This window comes from Vulpes vulpes, chromosome 14, assembly GCF_048418805.1.
Source record: "Vulpes vulpes isolate BD-2025 chromosome 14, VulVul3, whole genome shotgun sequence".
Classification (NCBI taxonomy): Eukaryota; Metazoa; Chordata; class Mammalia; order Carnivora; family Canidae; genus Vulpes; species Vulpes vulpes.
In genome coordinates, this window is record NC_132793.1 from 108,540,562 (window position 1) to 108,556,209 (window position 15,648).

Consider the following 15,648-nt stretch of genomic DNA (forward strand, 5'->3'; position numbering starts at 1 on the left):
AGCTGTTATAAAACCAGAAAGACAAAAAAAAAAAAAAAAAAAAAAAAAAAAAAAACCAGAAAGACCCAATGTCCCAATTTAAAGGCTATCAAGCAGGAGAATTCCCTCCCCTTGGGGAAGGGTTAGTCTTTTGTTGTATTCAGGTCTTCAACTGGTTAGATGAGGCCCACCCACATTGAGAGGGCAATCTGTTTTACTGTCTACTAATTCAAATGTTGACTCATCCAAAAATGTCCCTCCTCCCCAAAGCTACCAGAATCATGTTTGACCAGATATCTGGACACCTTTGGCCTAGTTGTGTTGACACATAAAATTCACCATCACAGGAGAGATAAAAAAAAGTTTTATATAAAAACTGGTGGTGGGCACACAGTGGGAATGTATTTAATGCCACTGAATTATACAGACACGGTTGATTCAATAATAAAGATTATGTTAAATATATTTGATCACAATTTTTGAAAACACACAAAACAGGTTTTTACAGTTGCCCAATTTTATAGGTTACAAAAAAAAAAAAAGCTATAGCACTCACTTTGGCAGCACACATACTAAAATTGGAACCATACAGAAAAGATTAGCATGGCCCCTGTGCACGCAAATCTGTGAAGCATTCCATTTTTTTAGAAAAGCTATAATTAGCAAAACTATTTCCATGACGCACCACCCTGGAGTTGGCAGACTGTGCGCAAAGGGCCAGACAGCCGGTGTTCTTCACTCTCAGGCCATGCAGCATCCCTCTGCCCTAGTGTCAGGGAAGCCGCTGGAGATGATGCCTGAATGAATGGGTGTGTCTGTGTTCCAATAAAACTTTATTTATAGACATAGAAATTAAAATCACTTCTACAATTTTTAAATCACAAAATTCTTCTTTTTGCTTTTTTTTTTTTTCCTGTGAAAACTATTCTCAAGTGGCCAGGTGACAAAAACAGACGTCAGGTTGGATTTGGCCAGGGAACTGTGGTTTGGTGACCCCTGACCCCAATACCTAGGAGCTGAGGTCAGGCCCCCAGGCAGGCGCCAGCCCCAAGCCCAGCCGAAGGGGCTCAGTCGCATCAGGGGCACTTGGGGTGTCAGGGGTCTGCTCTCATCAGTGGTGTCGGGCCAGGCAGAGCATCCACAACCTGATGAGTTGCCAGGCCCTGTGGGGACAGTGGACTGTGCCTGGGGGCTGGAGGGACCACACGTCCACGCAGGAATCTCACACCAGACAGCATCCTCCCTGACCTGCAGCCCTCCCCCCGTGTCCTCCCAATGTCACCCACGTTCTGATTGCTCACTCACTCGCTCTCTGCCCGCTTCTGCATCCAGGGAGATAGCGCCTACTGTCCTGGGGGCCGCCCATCTGAGTTTGCTTGGGACTGAGGAGTTTGCCAGGACACAGGACTTTCATGGCTACAATGTGGGCAGGACCCAGGAAAGCCAGGGTGGGGGGTGTTGGCCACCCTAGAGCGCCCCCCAACAACCCCCCCTGGGGAACCCAACAGTGAGTCAGTAGAGGGAGGAGGCTGGCCCGGAGGGTGGGCACCAGCCTGGCACAGGCGGGTGTGTGGAGCGCAGTGTGGCTTATGTGCCCACCGGAACTCCAATGGCAGAGTGCAAGCCAGTTGTGCCACACAAGGCAGCAAGGTGGGGTCTCCCGCACACAGCGCCTGGCAGAGAGCACACTGGTCTGGGGTGACCTGTGGGGGAGGGGAGGGGCTCCAGAGGCAGAAGATGTAGGGGTTGGAGGGAGGCCATAGACAGTTGCCCCATCCAGGCCTGAGCCAGGTCAGTCCCTCAGGGCTTGCTCAGGACTTGTGCAGGGTCGCTGGGTGGGTGCCTGGAACTGCACCGGGCTCTTCGTGGTTGGACACTCACTGTGGTCATTCATGCGACAAGACTTTATCTGGTGCCTCCATGGACCTGGCTGCAGGCTGGGTGCTGGGACAGACCCCTACTGTGTCATGCCCCCCACCCCTCCCAGAGCCCCTCAGGGGGTAGGCGATCTCAAGCTCATGTTACAGATGAGACCACGATGGCCAAAGAGGTGAAGTCAGTGTCCTCGGGTAACAATCATCGGCAAGTGAGGCCCCCTGCCCCCGTCCCCATGGGCCTGACCCAGAAGAGCGGCCTGTCTTCCCTGGTTGCAGCCTTTCCTGGGTGGGGGCAGGGGGTTCTGCTGCCTGCCTTCCTCTCCAGGAGGCCCAGACCCTCAGTGCGGACCCCAGACCTAAGAAGAGCCCGCCCCGCCCTCCCCAAGCGCTGGCTGTGCTGGCGGCCGGCGTTCAGTCTACAAATACCCTGACAAGACGGGTCTTCAATGTGAAATGCCCGCCATCAGCAGGGCCGGGCAGCCCGGCCTCCCATTATAGCCAAATGAATAACTCCGTTTAGAGAAGTCGTTTGGGGCACTGCCCCAGACAATGACTCCTGTCAAAAGATTTACCGAAGCTCATGGGCAATGCGGCGGGAGGCCCCGTGGGCCTGGCCTCAGAGTTTATCAGCTCATGCAGAAAACAAAGATTGCAGCGTGGACCATTTTGCCGCTGAAATTCATGCCTTTTGACCCCAAATGGAGAGATAATCCCAGGGCTTGTTTCCACTTGAGCTTGGAGATGTAAATAGCTGGCTTTGAAGCAGAACCTCACATTGGCCTCGGGTGGAAAACAAACCAACCAGGCTGGTGAAGACCGTGGTTTGTCACCTCATTCCACCACTCTGCCCCTGTCAGACAGCAACTCCCAGAGTTCTGTTTTAAAACTGGATGCTTGATAGAGTCTTTGGAGGATGTCATATACTTCCTCCATTCCCATTGTGAAGATTGCAAACTTGATCGTGGTTTATTTTCTCTTTGGCCACCAGGAAGCTCAAAAGTCAAGAAAAGCTTGAGTATATCAGCAATGTTGGTCCTTTATTATATAATAAGTGCATTCTCTTTTATATTAGTATTGTGGCTTCTCTTTGTATTTTATTATGCTTGTTTAATTTGCCTCATACTGTAAGCTTAAGCTCTTCAATTCTTCTGTTGGAAAAGCGAGGATATAAGTAAAATAAAATAACAAAGCAGAGTGGAGAAATGAGGAGAACAGGCTGGGGTCTGCCCATCTGCTTCTGGTTGTGACAGCAGACTGATCTTTTGACTGATGGTGTGAACTACCAGTTTCCTGCCTGTACCTTCACACGACTCTGGTTCTAGGTTAATGTTGACTCATGGTTAACCATGCACCTGCCAATGGGCTCTCAGGATCCTCTGATACAGTCAGCCTTGCCTGGTAACAACCACACAACCACCTCCCAGATTTCACAGTTCCCAGCAACGAACATTGACTTCTCATTCTCAGTGAACATCAGTGGATCAGCTGTGAGGACCCTTTCTGGGAGCTGGGCTGAACCAACAGGCCCAGTTTGGGACACGCTTTCCTCACAGTGGGTAAAAAGGGCCAGAGGGCTGAAGAAAAACCTGGCATGGGTCCTAAAACTGCTGCTCGAGCACATCTGCCCCCGAGCCACAATAAGTAGGTAGGAAATAGATACCATCCCCTGGAGTACCACGGCCATACATGAGCACAGCAGAGGCTTGGATGGATGGCTCCTGGGAAGGTGGAGTGGAGGGCCTAAAGCAACTATGTGATCTGCTGTGAAGACCCCAGAAGGGAAGCCCCATGTGGGCCAGGCTCTGGCTGGTCTGCTCACTCAGTATGAGAAAAAGACCTGGCTCACTGTAGGACTCCACAGAAAATACTGGAATGCACCAGTGATGAATGGACAGCTGACCAACTGAATGAGTCACCAGCAGGTCCAGAATGGTGCACATGTGCCTGGCCTCCACTGCTTGGGGTTCCTTCCAGCCTGTGGTCCCACCAGTACCTCTCCAATAACAAGATGGGGAGACAAAAACAGCAAACCCCTGGGATGGTGCATGTCAGCCCCCAGCACCTGCCAGGTACATGATACATCCTGTGCCTTCAACCCCTTTGAGGATGTGGTCCCATTTAAGACAGACAGACAGGTGACAGATACCAAATATGTGTGCATGCTGCCATTATAAGCTGAGGTGATGATGAGGATAACAGCCCTGGTCTTTGCAGCCCAGATACCAGCCACAGGGGTAACAACAAGGCTCAGATCATCCCAGCCCCCGGCCACTAAGCCATTCAGAGCCTCAAGGCAGAGGCCCCCAACTTGGTGGAGCAGAGATGGGCCACCTGCCCTGCTCTTTCCAGAAACATTATTTCATGTCTCTACTTTTGAGGTGGTTCGTTATATGGACGAGGGACAGAGATTGGCTGCCCTAACAAATCGGGAGCATTAGATCTGGTCCTGGGCTGGAGCAGAAAGTAAAGAGGCCTTGCAGACACTGCCAATGAGGCCCAAGAAAGAGTGAGAAAATGCCCTGGGGAAGAAGGGGAAGCCGTGCTCTATGGTGGCCCCAGGAGAACAACTGCCACCAAGGACAAGAAGAATAGGAGATGCACCCAGTAACTCAGTCATCTAGCAGCCAGCTTCTGTAAAGGCCATGTAGTAAATATGTGAAGCGCTGAGGACCAGAAGGTATCTGCTGCCACTCCTTGGGCCTGTAGCTGCAGTTCAAAAGCAACCACCAACAAGACACGAATAAATGAGGATGGCTGAGTTCCAATAATGTTCTGTTTACAAAACAGGGAGCAGGCTGGATTTGGGTGATAATTTGCTGACCCTTGGTCAAATGAAGATTTCCAGGAAAAACATCAAAAGTGCCACCTCTCTTCTCCTGCTGGCTATGATAAAATGCAAGAGGAGAAAGATGAGAGGTGAATAGCCAGCTATTCAATTTTCAAGAAAAATTTAGAGAAAACATAAAGGAGCCAGGACTTGCTGGGTTTGAAAATAGAAGTCTTTCTCATTCCCAGCCTGTCCACATTTGAAAATGTCTTCAAATTTTAAAATGCATCAAGTTTGGCTTTAGGGAGAAGATCAAATCCAGAGTGGGGCTGCAAGATTCTTTGTTCAGTGCTCAGAAAGATCTAAAAGAGAAGCTCACAAATAAAGACCCTTTCCAGAACTTAACAGGTGTCTCCTTGACCCTCTCACTTAAACAGTCTCAAGTCTATCTTCTCAAGATAGAGAAGAGCTGCCCTTACAGGAATGTGTGGCTGTGTCCCTGGTCTAACAGACTGAATATCAGTAACCACCATGGGAAACCCACAAGGTCTGAAAGAGGATTACACTGATAGAAACACAGCAGCCTGGATGATGAGAGATGGAGCTGACAAGAGAGCCCCAAGATGCACTTACACTCTAAACTATTATGGGCAAGAAGCAGGCTGGGAAGGTCACATAGTTGCAAATACAAGCCACTTTTCTGGCTTTTCAGGACAAGAGACTACCCAGAGGGGAGGCAACAGCTAAGGAGAGCAACCCCCAGGGAGGATGAGTGGGGCTGATCTTTGGAAGTACTCTGAGGGGTGGCCTCCCTGGGTTCCTAGCACCCTGCTGTTTAAATGCCTCCTGTTGAGGGCTGCAGGTGACTGTCTCTTTAGTTTGGTCTTCAGATGGAAAGGTAGCCAGAACCACAAAGTGAAGTCTCACCCACACCTGGGGCTGATGGATACCATGAGACCCTGGCCCTGAACCCATGACGGGTGAGACAGGGGGTTGTGGAAGGATGTGAGTGCGATTTGCCCACGGGAGGAACATAAATAATTCATAGTCAGGGTAGACAGGGGCTTTAAAACACATTCTCAAATTCTTTGAAGCCTCTCGGGTGGAGAGGTGGAGGCCTATGTCCCTCCTTGAATCTGGATGAGATTGGAGCCTGCCAGAATCCAACAGAAAGTGGCAGAAAGGACACTGCACTCAGAGAGGGGACTCATTCTCACCCTCACTCACCAATACTCACATCTGAAACCCGAGCCTTCATACATACACGAGATGGGGTGACCCTGCAGCCACCAGGCTGAGAGGACACTGGGCCACACAGAGGACTCCTGGTGCCCAGTTAGCAGCCCTCCTCCTTGATGGGTGCACCTGTCACTGGCACTTCTTCCTTTCTGTCCTCACCCTTGGTGGGAACGTCACCACCCTCACCACCACCATTCACTCTTCACCTCCCATTCCATCCCCGCCGTCCTCCTGCTGCTCCAGAACTCCATCTTCCACTCGCCTCCTCCTCCAAGGTGACCTCCAGAGTCCTGGTCCTGGACTCATCCCACTCACCTGTCAGCCTCTTGGCTACATGTGGCTATAGTGTACTTCCCAGGCTGGGAAGCTACTCCCAGGTTGACCCCTGCCCCCGCTCCTCCCCCACCACCAAAGCCCACCCACTCCCACCCTGTGCTCTAGACCCTTTGCCCAGCTTCATTTCCATTAGTGGAGTCTGCAGTGTCACCTGCCCCACTCACCCTTGTTGGATTATCAACTCACACCAGCATCTGCCTCAGGACAGGTACTCTTGGGCTTTGGGCTCAGCCAGGTCTCCATTCCAGCCCTGCTTGTCCTGCACTGGCCATGAACCCTACATGGGCAGGGCATCCACTTTGTCCCACCTGACCCTGAATGCAGAATGGGGTGACTTGGCCTGTCTTTCTGGGGTCCAGCAAGTTGTTTGCTGAGCCTGCAGACCCCAAGGCTCCCGCCTCCATCTCCATCCTGCCCCTCAGCTGTGACCTTGGCTACCTGACTCCAGGTCTCTGGGGCTCAGTTTCCCATCTCTGCATCCCCATATGGGTGGGGACAGAGGGAAGGTTTCTGTGCTGGAGACTAGCACCTGGGCACCTCTGCACCTCCCTTACCATGCTCTCCCCAGCTCATCCTCATGGCAGCCCTTCACCTCAATGTGACCACCCCACCTCGTAAACCAGGAACCATGCCTGTCTCAGAAAGGTGAAATGGCCATCTACAAGGCAGGGAGAATAATGTGGATTTGAACCCAGTCTGTCTAGCTGCATTGGTTGGCCTGGGCCGGGGCTGGAGTCTTTCCTGGGAACATGATTATGCCCTTTGGGGGTTATTACTGTGCACAGTGGTGGGGGTGGGCCTGCTATCCACATGCAGGAGTGCTGTGCAGGGCAGGGAGCATGCCACCTGCATGCCCAGTCCCAGCTGCCCAGCCTGGGACTGGGTGCACAGTAGGTGTGCAGATTGCCCAAGAGGACAGAAAGACAGCCTTACGGTGTGGGCTGGCTGCCTCTCTACAAAGTGCGCTGACCTCCAGAGTCACTAGATGATCCCCACTGTGGAGTGATGGCCGCTGACCAGCAGTCACCTAGTGGGTGTGCAAGGTGCACCTACCATGTGCACGGGAGTCTGGCTGGCCCAGGGGAGAGCTCCCTTTAGGCAGATGTCCTTGCTTCCGGGGCATCAGGTTACTGTGCCTGCCCCAGGCCTGTCCCCAGAGACACGGCAAGGCTGCCCCAGGTCACAAAGCAATCTGTCCTCTCTTCCCACCCCCAGCCTCCTAGAGGCAGTACCTTCGAGCTGTCACTCGCTGTAACCTGATCGGTGACAGGACAGGGGTCTGAGGCACCAAGACAAGAGACATCTTAATTAGTGGCTTTTCCGGAGCAGCCAGGGCCCCAGACATCTCTTAACTTGTCTGAGCCGGAAATCTGGGCTTCCTGTGTGCATTGCTGGATGTGGGTGGCTTGCCTGGGTGGCTCTGAACGTGCGTGCAGGGCGTGGGTATGGCCTGTGATGCTGCGGGGGGCTGGTGGCTCACCCAGTGAGCCTGGGCCTGGCATCCCTTCCCTGGATGCAAGAGTGAGCTTCCATCCCCAGAGGTCACACAAGGAGGACGGTCCCTGGCAGGAACAACTAGGGCAGCCTGGAGCATCAACAGGGTCCCGGCAAAGAGCGGCACCCAAACCTCCTGATGAGTGGAACGTCCTGGGAGCAGTAGCAGGGACTGTGTTCTGGGCCGAGCCTTGGATCCCTGGGGAGGGAAGCCAGTCTTCAACCTGTCACTGACCTGGCAAGGTGGCCCATACAACATCTTTAGCGCAGAGCCAATGAGCCTGAAGGGAGCATTTCAGCTGCTTTAGAGACCAGGGGACCCCAGACAAGTCGCGAGGGCAGGGACAGCCCGGCTAAAGGCCTGGCCATGGGGGCACATGACCCTGCTCAGAGTGGTGAGCCAGGCCTGGTGGAGCAGGGATCAGGGCGGCAGGAGCAGGAGGGCCAGCAAGAGGGGGGCTGGGCCAGCTCATCCATCCAGGCTTGGAAACACAGCGGCGGGAGCTACACTCTGCTCAGGGGTCAATGTGGCCATGATGGAGAATGACCAGGAAACCACCTCCCTATAGGTGGCTGCAGCCCCGCAGGCAGAGGTGGCCTCCGCAGCCGGCGCAGCTTTGAGGCCCAGCTCAGGCCCCGCTGGCTGGTGAGCGTACACCAGACCTACGATGGCCCGGCACCTATCTCAGCCTGTTCCCTCATCAGGGAAAACAGGGATCTGGACTCTGGACATATGTCTCACTCACGACCCAGGCAAGGTGGGAAAGGCCTGGCATGTTCATGTCTTAAACTTCCAAATCAATGACACTTACCATCCACACCATGTGCACACTTGCACACGCAGCTACAGTGTTTGACCTGCACGTAGGGTGGGGGTGACTTCAAGGAGAAGAGGGTTGGGAGCGAGCAGGGACCTCAGTTGAGTCTAAAGTTTTATTTCCTGAAATGGAAAAAGTGCATGAAGCCAACATAGCGTCGTCGGTGATAACGGCACCTTGTTCACCAGGCCACTGAGGACGCAGAAGAGCATCAGTTCTGCAGATTGCTGGGGGTGGGATGCACTCAGGAGCTGGGGTTGCTCCTGCTGCTGGCACCAGCACACATTTCCTGGGTGATCTGGGGCAAGTGGCTTCGGGGCCCTAGCCTGTGGATCCTTGGGAACAGAGCCTGCAATTGAGCTGGAGCTCAGGCCAACGTAACAGGGTGACCCGCGCAGACCCCTGTGGACAGCACTTAGCCAGTGTGGGTGCTATTACTGGGATTCCTAACAGGAGGACCAGAGTGAGGAGCTGGGACATAGGGATGGGGGGCAGAAAGGTGGGCCTGGAGAGGTGGCGTCCAGAGGGAGAAATGGTGGGAGGCTGTGTTCTGTGTTGGGGAGACCGTCGATGTCCCGGATTGAGGGGCTGTGCAGAAAGCACGAGGCCCCTTCACTGGAGATGTGCTCCTTCCTGCCTCAGGGCTGCTGTGGAGGAGCCCCTCCTGGGGGCCAGGGGGTGGCAAGGAGGGTTGGAGGACCTGGAGCTGCTCCCAGGGACCCTGACACAGGTCCCCGGAGGGCCCTGCCCAGCTCCTGGCAACGCCATCTGTGTGCCCCCCACCCCCGGCCTGGCTGAGCCTCAGGTCTTGGCAGTACCTCTCAGAGCAGCAGAGGTCATGCCCCCTGCCCTGTCCAGATGGGCCTGGGCCGACCCCATCCGCGGCAGACGAGGACAATGGCCCCTGTTGTTGGCTGGTCGCCCTCGGCCACATTCTCCAGGGACCTAGTGACCCTGAACAGGGACTGTGAAGAGGTCCCTGCTGACTCAGCGAGATGCCCACTCACTAATGAAGGGCCGTTGGAAAGGGCCTTGACCTTGGTTAGCAGGCAAGAGCTCTCCATCCGAGAGGCCACTGTCAGGAAGGAGATGAAAGGTGATGTCACTTCCTGCCCCACCTAGAGTGCTTGTGCGCCCAGCAACGTGGGAGACAACGTCCCGGGGGCCAGCAGACACACAGCAGGTCTGGGAGCTAGAACCACCACAGGAGATGGGGTCCAAGATTTAGAGCAGGCTCCGTTACCACTGATGAGGGAACCAGCAGTTACCATACCATCTGAGCAATGGAAGCCAGGACCAAGGGTGGCCCGGTGCTGTGGGAGGGCAGAGTGGCCTCCACCCAACCTGGAGACCAAGGAAGGCTGCCCAGAGGAGGTGACCTGAAGTCCCATCTCCAAGGATGGGTAGCATTAGCCAGAAATCACAGGAGGAGGAGGAGACCCCAGGCGTGAAGCAACAAGAACAATCATTTTTAGGCCAAGGGGCTGGTAAGATGACAAATCATTCATCATAGGAGCACCAAGGGGACAAGCCAAGGAGTGGAAGAAACAGCCCTCTGGGCTGGAGGCTAGGAAGCCAGTGAAGGGATGAGGGATGGTCCAGGAGAAAGTGAGGAGGATGGGACAGACACAGGAGCTAGAAGCAAGGCTAAGGCATAGGCTGGTGATGGTCCATGGAGAGGGCATCCAGGATCACCCAGATCCCCACAGGACACTGGAGCAGAGACCCCGAGGCAGGAAAGCACAGAACATGGTGGGAGGGTTAACAGCCACACGTTTCCCGGATGGCAGGAAACTTGACATAGGAGGACCTAAGACAGGAAAGTCAAGGGACCTTGGAGGAGAGAGAGCACTCCAGATGGGGCTCGGCTTCCCTAAAGGGAGGGGGCTGGAGGGCGTGTATCCTGGACCTGACGGGGGGTCTGGGGTTCACATAGTGAGGAGAGGCAGCAGGTGACCAGTTGCTGTGGCTTTCCATCTGCATCAGGTCCCAGAACCTGGTGCTCAAGCTCAGGCAAAGCCTCCATGCTATCCCATGCTGTTCCACACCATGACACGCACTGTTCCTTCTGGCCACTACAGAGGTGGCCCCACACCCGGCGGTGGAAGGAGTTACATGCCTCTGCGGTTATCTGTCACATAGGAGCTGTGTGACTTCAGGCACGCAGCTTTCCTTCTCTGAGCTGCAGTCCCCTCTCCTGTAAAATAAGCCGTAAGTAATCTCTGCCCTGCTTTCTTCCTGGGGCTGTTTGGAACCACACATAAGAGTGTAATAGTGCCTTGTGCTGCCCGGGAGGGGACATGATGAACCACGGTGACACTCTCTTCCACAGGAGAGTCCAGATGCTCTTTCGAACACACATAAAGACACTTAATAGATCTCAACAACCTGCAGGTCCAGAAATACACCTCCAGAAATTTCAGAGAATAAGTGGCACTCAGACTATGCTCTCTGACCACAATGCAATTAATTTCCAAATGCACCATGAAAATGTGATTTGGATGCATATATGTGTAAATCTGCAAAGTTTAGACACACTCCTAAAAAATTCATGAGTTAGGGCACCTGGTGGCTCAGTTGGTTGAGTGTCTGCCTTTGGCTCAGGTCATGATCTCAGAGTCCTGGGGTCGAGCCCACATCAGATCCCCACTCCATGAGAAGTCTGCTTCTCCCTCTCCCTCTGCCCTCCTCCTGCCTGTGCTCTCTCTCTCTATGTCAAATAAATTTTTTAAATCTTTAAAAAAAAAATTCATGAGTTAAAGAGCAGATGACAATAGAGATTACATATTACTTAGTGTAAATGAAAAAGGAAGCATTATATGTGGTTTTAGGGGTGCACCTAGATTGGTGTTTAGAGGTTTGTTAATAAGCTATACATTCATCACAGAACAGGAAAACCTAAAATAAACAAGTTACATTTTTAACCAAAGGGAATAATAGAATGACAGAAGCTGTAAAAAACATATTAGTGAAGAAATAAAGACATGAGGAGACATGGATTAAATAGAAATTAAAGAAATGTAGAAATGATCAATGAAAGCAAAATGTTCTCTGAGGAAATCTGATTGGAATACTGTCTGGCAAGACAATCAGAAAAACAATGCTATAAAGCGATTGCATTAGGAGTGAAGCAAGTACAGGGCATGTTTAGAAACTGTTGGAAAATAATGCGATCATCTTTGTGCCAATAATTCTTCTGTGCAAGCATAATGCACAATTGCCTTAAAGAAAAATTAATCACCAAAATCAATTCAAGATGAAATAGCAGATAGGAGCAAATGGATAGCCCACACAGACGTGAAGTAATTAGCAAAAATTCACAACTCCAAACCACAAAAACAGCCACAAAGCCTACATAGGATTGCATCAAGACTTACCAAACCTTCAAGAACAGGCAATCCTCATTATGTGCACTCTGCTTCATAGAATAGCAGGAAGTGGGACATTTATTCATTTCCTGAGGCTAATATAACTTAAGGCTTACAGCAAAATGATATTTCATGAAAAGAAAATATTATGCCAATTTCACTTAAAAATATAGATGTGAGGCACCTGGGTGGCTCAGTCAGTTATGTGTCTGCCTTTGGCTCAGGTCATGATCCTGCAGTCCTGGGATCAAGCACCACATCAGGCTCCCTGCTCATTGGGCACCCTGCTTCTTCCTCTCCCCACCCCTCAGTCATGCTCTCTTTCTCAAATAAATGGATAAAATCTTTTAGAAAAAAGAAAGAAAGAAAGAGAAAGAAAGAAAGAAAGAAAGAAAGAAAGAAAGAAAGAAGAAAGAAAGAAAGAAAGAAAAAGAAGAAAGAAAGAAAGAAAGAAAGAAAGAAAGAAAGAAAGAAAGAAAAAGAAAGAAAGAAAGAAAGAAAGAAAGAAAGAAAGAAAGAAAGAAAGAAAGAAAGAAAGAAAGAAAGAAGATAAATGCAGGGCACCTGGGTGGTTCAATCGGTTAAGCATCTAACTCTTGGTTTCAACTCAGGTCATGATCTTAGGGTCATGAGAGCAACTCCTCCATTGAGCTCCATGCTCAGGGGGGTCTGCTTGAGATTCTCTCCCTCTCCCCCTGCCACTCAAATAAATAAATAAATAAATAAATAAATAAATATTTTAAAACTATATAGATGCAAAACAATACCTTAAGGGGAATACTGGCAAATCAAGTCTAGAAATGTACTTAGATGACTACAGGTCATTTTAGTGTGTCACATTAACACAAAGAGAGTTCTCAGTTCAAAAGCATACTAACAATGGCATGTAAGAAACAGAAGGAGAAGGTTGGCATCTTCCCAGATGCAAACCAGCACTCAGTATAGCTCCACCTTCAATGATGATTTCATTTTCAAATGAAATAGAATGAAATTTCTTTACTTGGATAAATTTAAATAAGATACAGTCTAGACCCAAGTGGTACTGGGACAAGATAGGAGTCTGCTTGTGTGACATGTAACAATGCAGGGAAAGTAGTAGTACTGACCAGGCAGTTGACTCTGCTCCCTGAGCTCACCCAGAGATACTGGCTTCTCCAATCTCAATGTCCACACACCCTAGCATGCTCTCCTCACCTACTTGGTCAAAGCAGATTACCATCACCATCATCACTTCCACAGAAAGAGAAAGGTGCTGTGGAATCTGTACACATCACTTCTCCCCAGATCCATTGATGAAACTCAGTCATGTGGCCACACCAAGACTGGGAAATGTAGTTTCCATTTGGGTAACCTTGTGCCCTGCTAAAATCCAAAGGAGGGATGCCTGGGTGGCTCAGTGGTTGAATGCCTGCCTTCGGCTCAGGGCATGATCCTGGGGTTCCAGGAGTGAGTCCCACATTGGGCTCCCTTTGTGGAGTCTGCTTCTCCCTCTGCCTCTGTCTCTGCCTCTCTATCTCTCTGTGTCTCTCATGAATAAATAAATAAGATCTTTAAAGAATAAAAAAATAAAAAATAAATAAAACCCAAAGGAGTTCTATTACTAGAAGGGAAAACTAAGGACAAATGCATAAAAAGGAGCAGTTTGTAGATTCTATCACACTTGATAAAAACTATTTATTAAAAAATAGAGAAAACATTATACTTAGTCATTACATTTTCCAAATATCCTAATCAAAGTCAGGGTTAGGGCAAGGATGCGCTCATTGTCACTTATGTTCAACATTGTGCTGGTAGATCTTGACCATGCAATAGGACAAGAAAAAATCAAGAGGTAAACATTGGAAAATACTCTGTCCACATAAAAACTCCAAGATAACCTATGGACAAAGTGACATAAGTAGTACAAATAATTATATAGGTATAACTAATAATCAGCAAGTTTGCTAGATATAGAAGATACAGAATTCCTAGATGCCATTAATAATTTAAAAAATAGAGAGAAAAGATCCCAATTTTAAGCAACCAAAACTATAATCTTTAGAACTCTGTAAGATGTTTCCCAGGAAAAGTTATGAAATATATCATATTAATGGATATGAAGACTCATGTCATAAAGATGTCAACTCTAAATTAGCCTGTAGAATCAATGAAATTTGCATAAAAAATTCTAGCGAATGTGTTCTCATGAGACTTAGAAAGCTAGTAGAAAAGGATAATGGAAGAGAAATGGGTCCAAGGAACTTCAAAAATTTTTTCTTTAAATATTTTCTTTAAGGGCACCTGGGTGGTGGCTCAGTTGGTTAATTGTCTGCCTTCAGCTCAGGTCATGACCCCAGAGTCCTGGGATCGAGCCCCATGTTGGGCTCCTTGCTCAGCAGGAAGTCTGTTTCTCACTCTCCCTCATCCTTCTCCCTGCTCCTTCTCTCTCTCTCTCTCAAATAATTTATTTGATGGACAGAAAGAGTAAGAGCAGGAGCCGGGAGGGGGGGCAGAGGAAGAGGAAGAAGTTCAGCAGGGAGCCCAACAGAGGGCTCGATCCAGGAACCCTGGGATCATGACCTGAGCTGAAGGCAGATGCTCAACCAACTGAGCCACCCAGGTGCCCCTAATTTCAAAATTTTTAAGAAATAAAACATTGCGATGAGTTACTTTACATTTATAGTAAATATGAAAGTATGGGAATGGGTCAAGATGAGACATACAGACAAAAACAACAAAGCAGGGGCACCTGGCTGGCTCAGTTGGTTAAGCATCTGCCTTCAGCTCAGGTCATGATCCTGGGGTCCTGGGATCAAATCCCACATGGGGCTCCCTGCTCAGTGGGGAATCTTCTCCCTCTTCCTCTGCCCCTCCCCTATGCTCATGCTCTCACTCTCTCTTTCAAATAAATAAATAAAATATTTTAAAAAGAGAGAGGGAGAACAAACCAGAAAGCTCAGAAAAATGCATCTGTGCATGGAAATCTGACAGAGGCAGGAACACAAACCATCAGGATAAGGACAGGTCATTCCAAGGTGCTGCTGACTGGGACCAATGGCTTTCCACATGGAAAAAAGAAAATCAAATTCCTACCTCACACCATATATGAAAGTTGACCTCTGATGGACTAAAGACACAAATGAAAAGAGAAGTATAAAATTTTTAGAAGAAAATATCAAGTAATATCTTTATGACCCCAGAGTAAAGTGGAATATTTAAATATAGCACCAAAAAAAATGCAAACCATCAAGGGAAATATTAACCCCTTAGACCTATCCCGGTGGCCTAAGCAAGTCATGGCCTCCTGGTTGGGCGGTGGGAAACTGGACTCCACCAGCAGACAGCAGGAACTGCAAAGTCACGTGGCAAAGCAGTAGATGGAGACAGAGAAGGGTGGAGAAAGAGGATCATTTTTGCCCCCATCGTCCACACCCAGCATTGGCAGTCAGGGACCATCATTGAGAGGAGCAGTTTCCGAGTGAGGTGATGGAGAGGGAAGAGTAGCAACTGGAGGAAGAAGTGAAAGGAAGGATAGGTGGGTGCACGCGTATAGCTCCATAGACCCAGGCCGGCCTCTCCATCCCATAGCTCAGGGAGCCAGCACCCCGAGGTGGGGGGTGGGGGACACCGGGGGGTGGGGGAGTCTGCATCCTAATCTATAGAGAAAGAGATTCATCACAAGAACACTGACTTACTGATGCCTTGACTCTTTCCAAAGTGGCTGAACACAAAACAAGACTACATACTCCATGAAATAGGGCAATTAAGACAAAAGTAGAAACCCTAAAAAG

At 49.9% G+C, this 15,648-nt stretch overlaps 1 pseudogene; it reads left to right on the forward strand.

The window, feature by feature from the left end:
* The first annotated feature begins 527 nt into the window (after window positions 1-527).
* Window positions 528-625, forward strand: LOC112923520 (U6 spliceosomal RNA; annotated as a pseudogene).
* The last annotated feature ends 15,023 nt before the right edge of the window (window positions 626-15,648 follow it).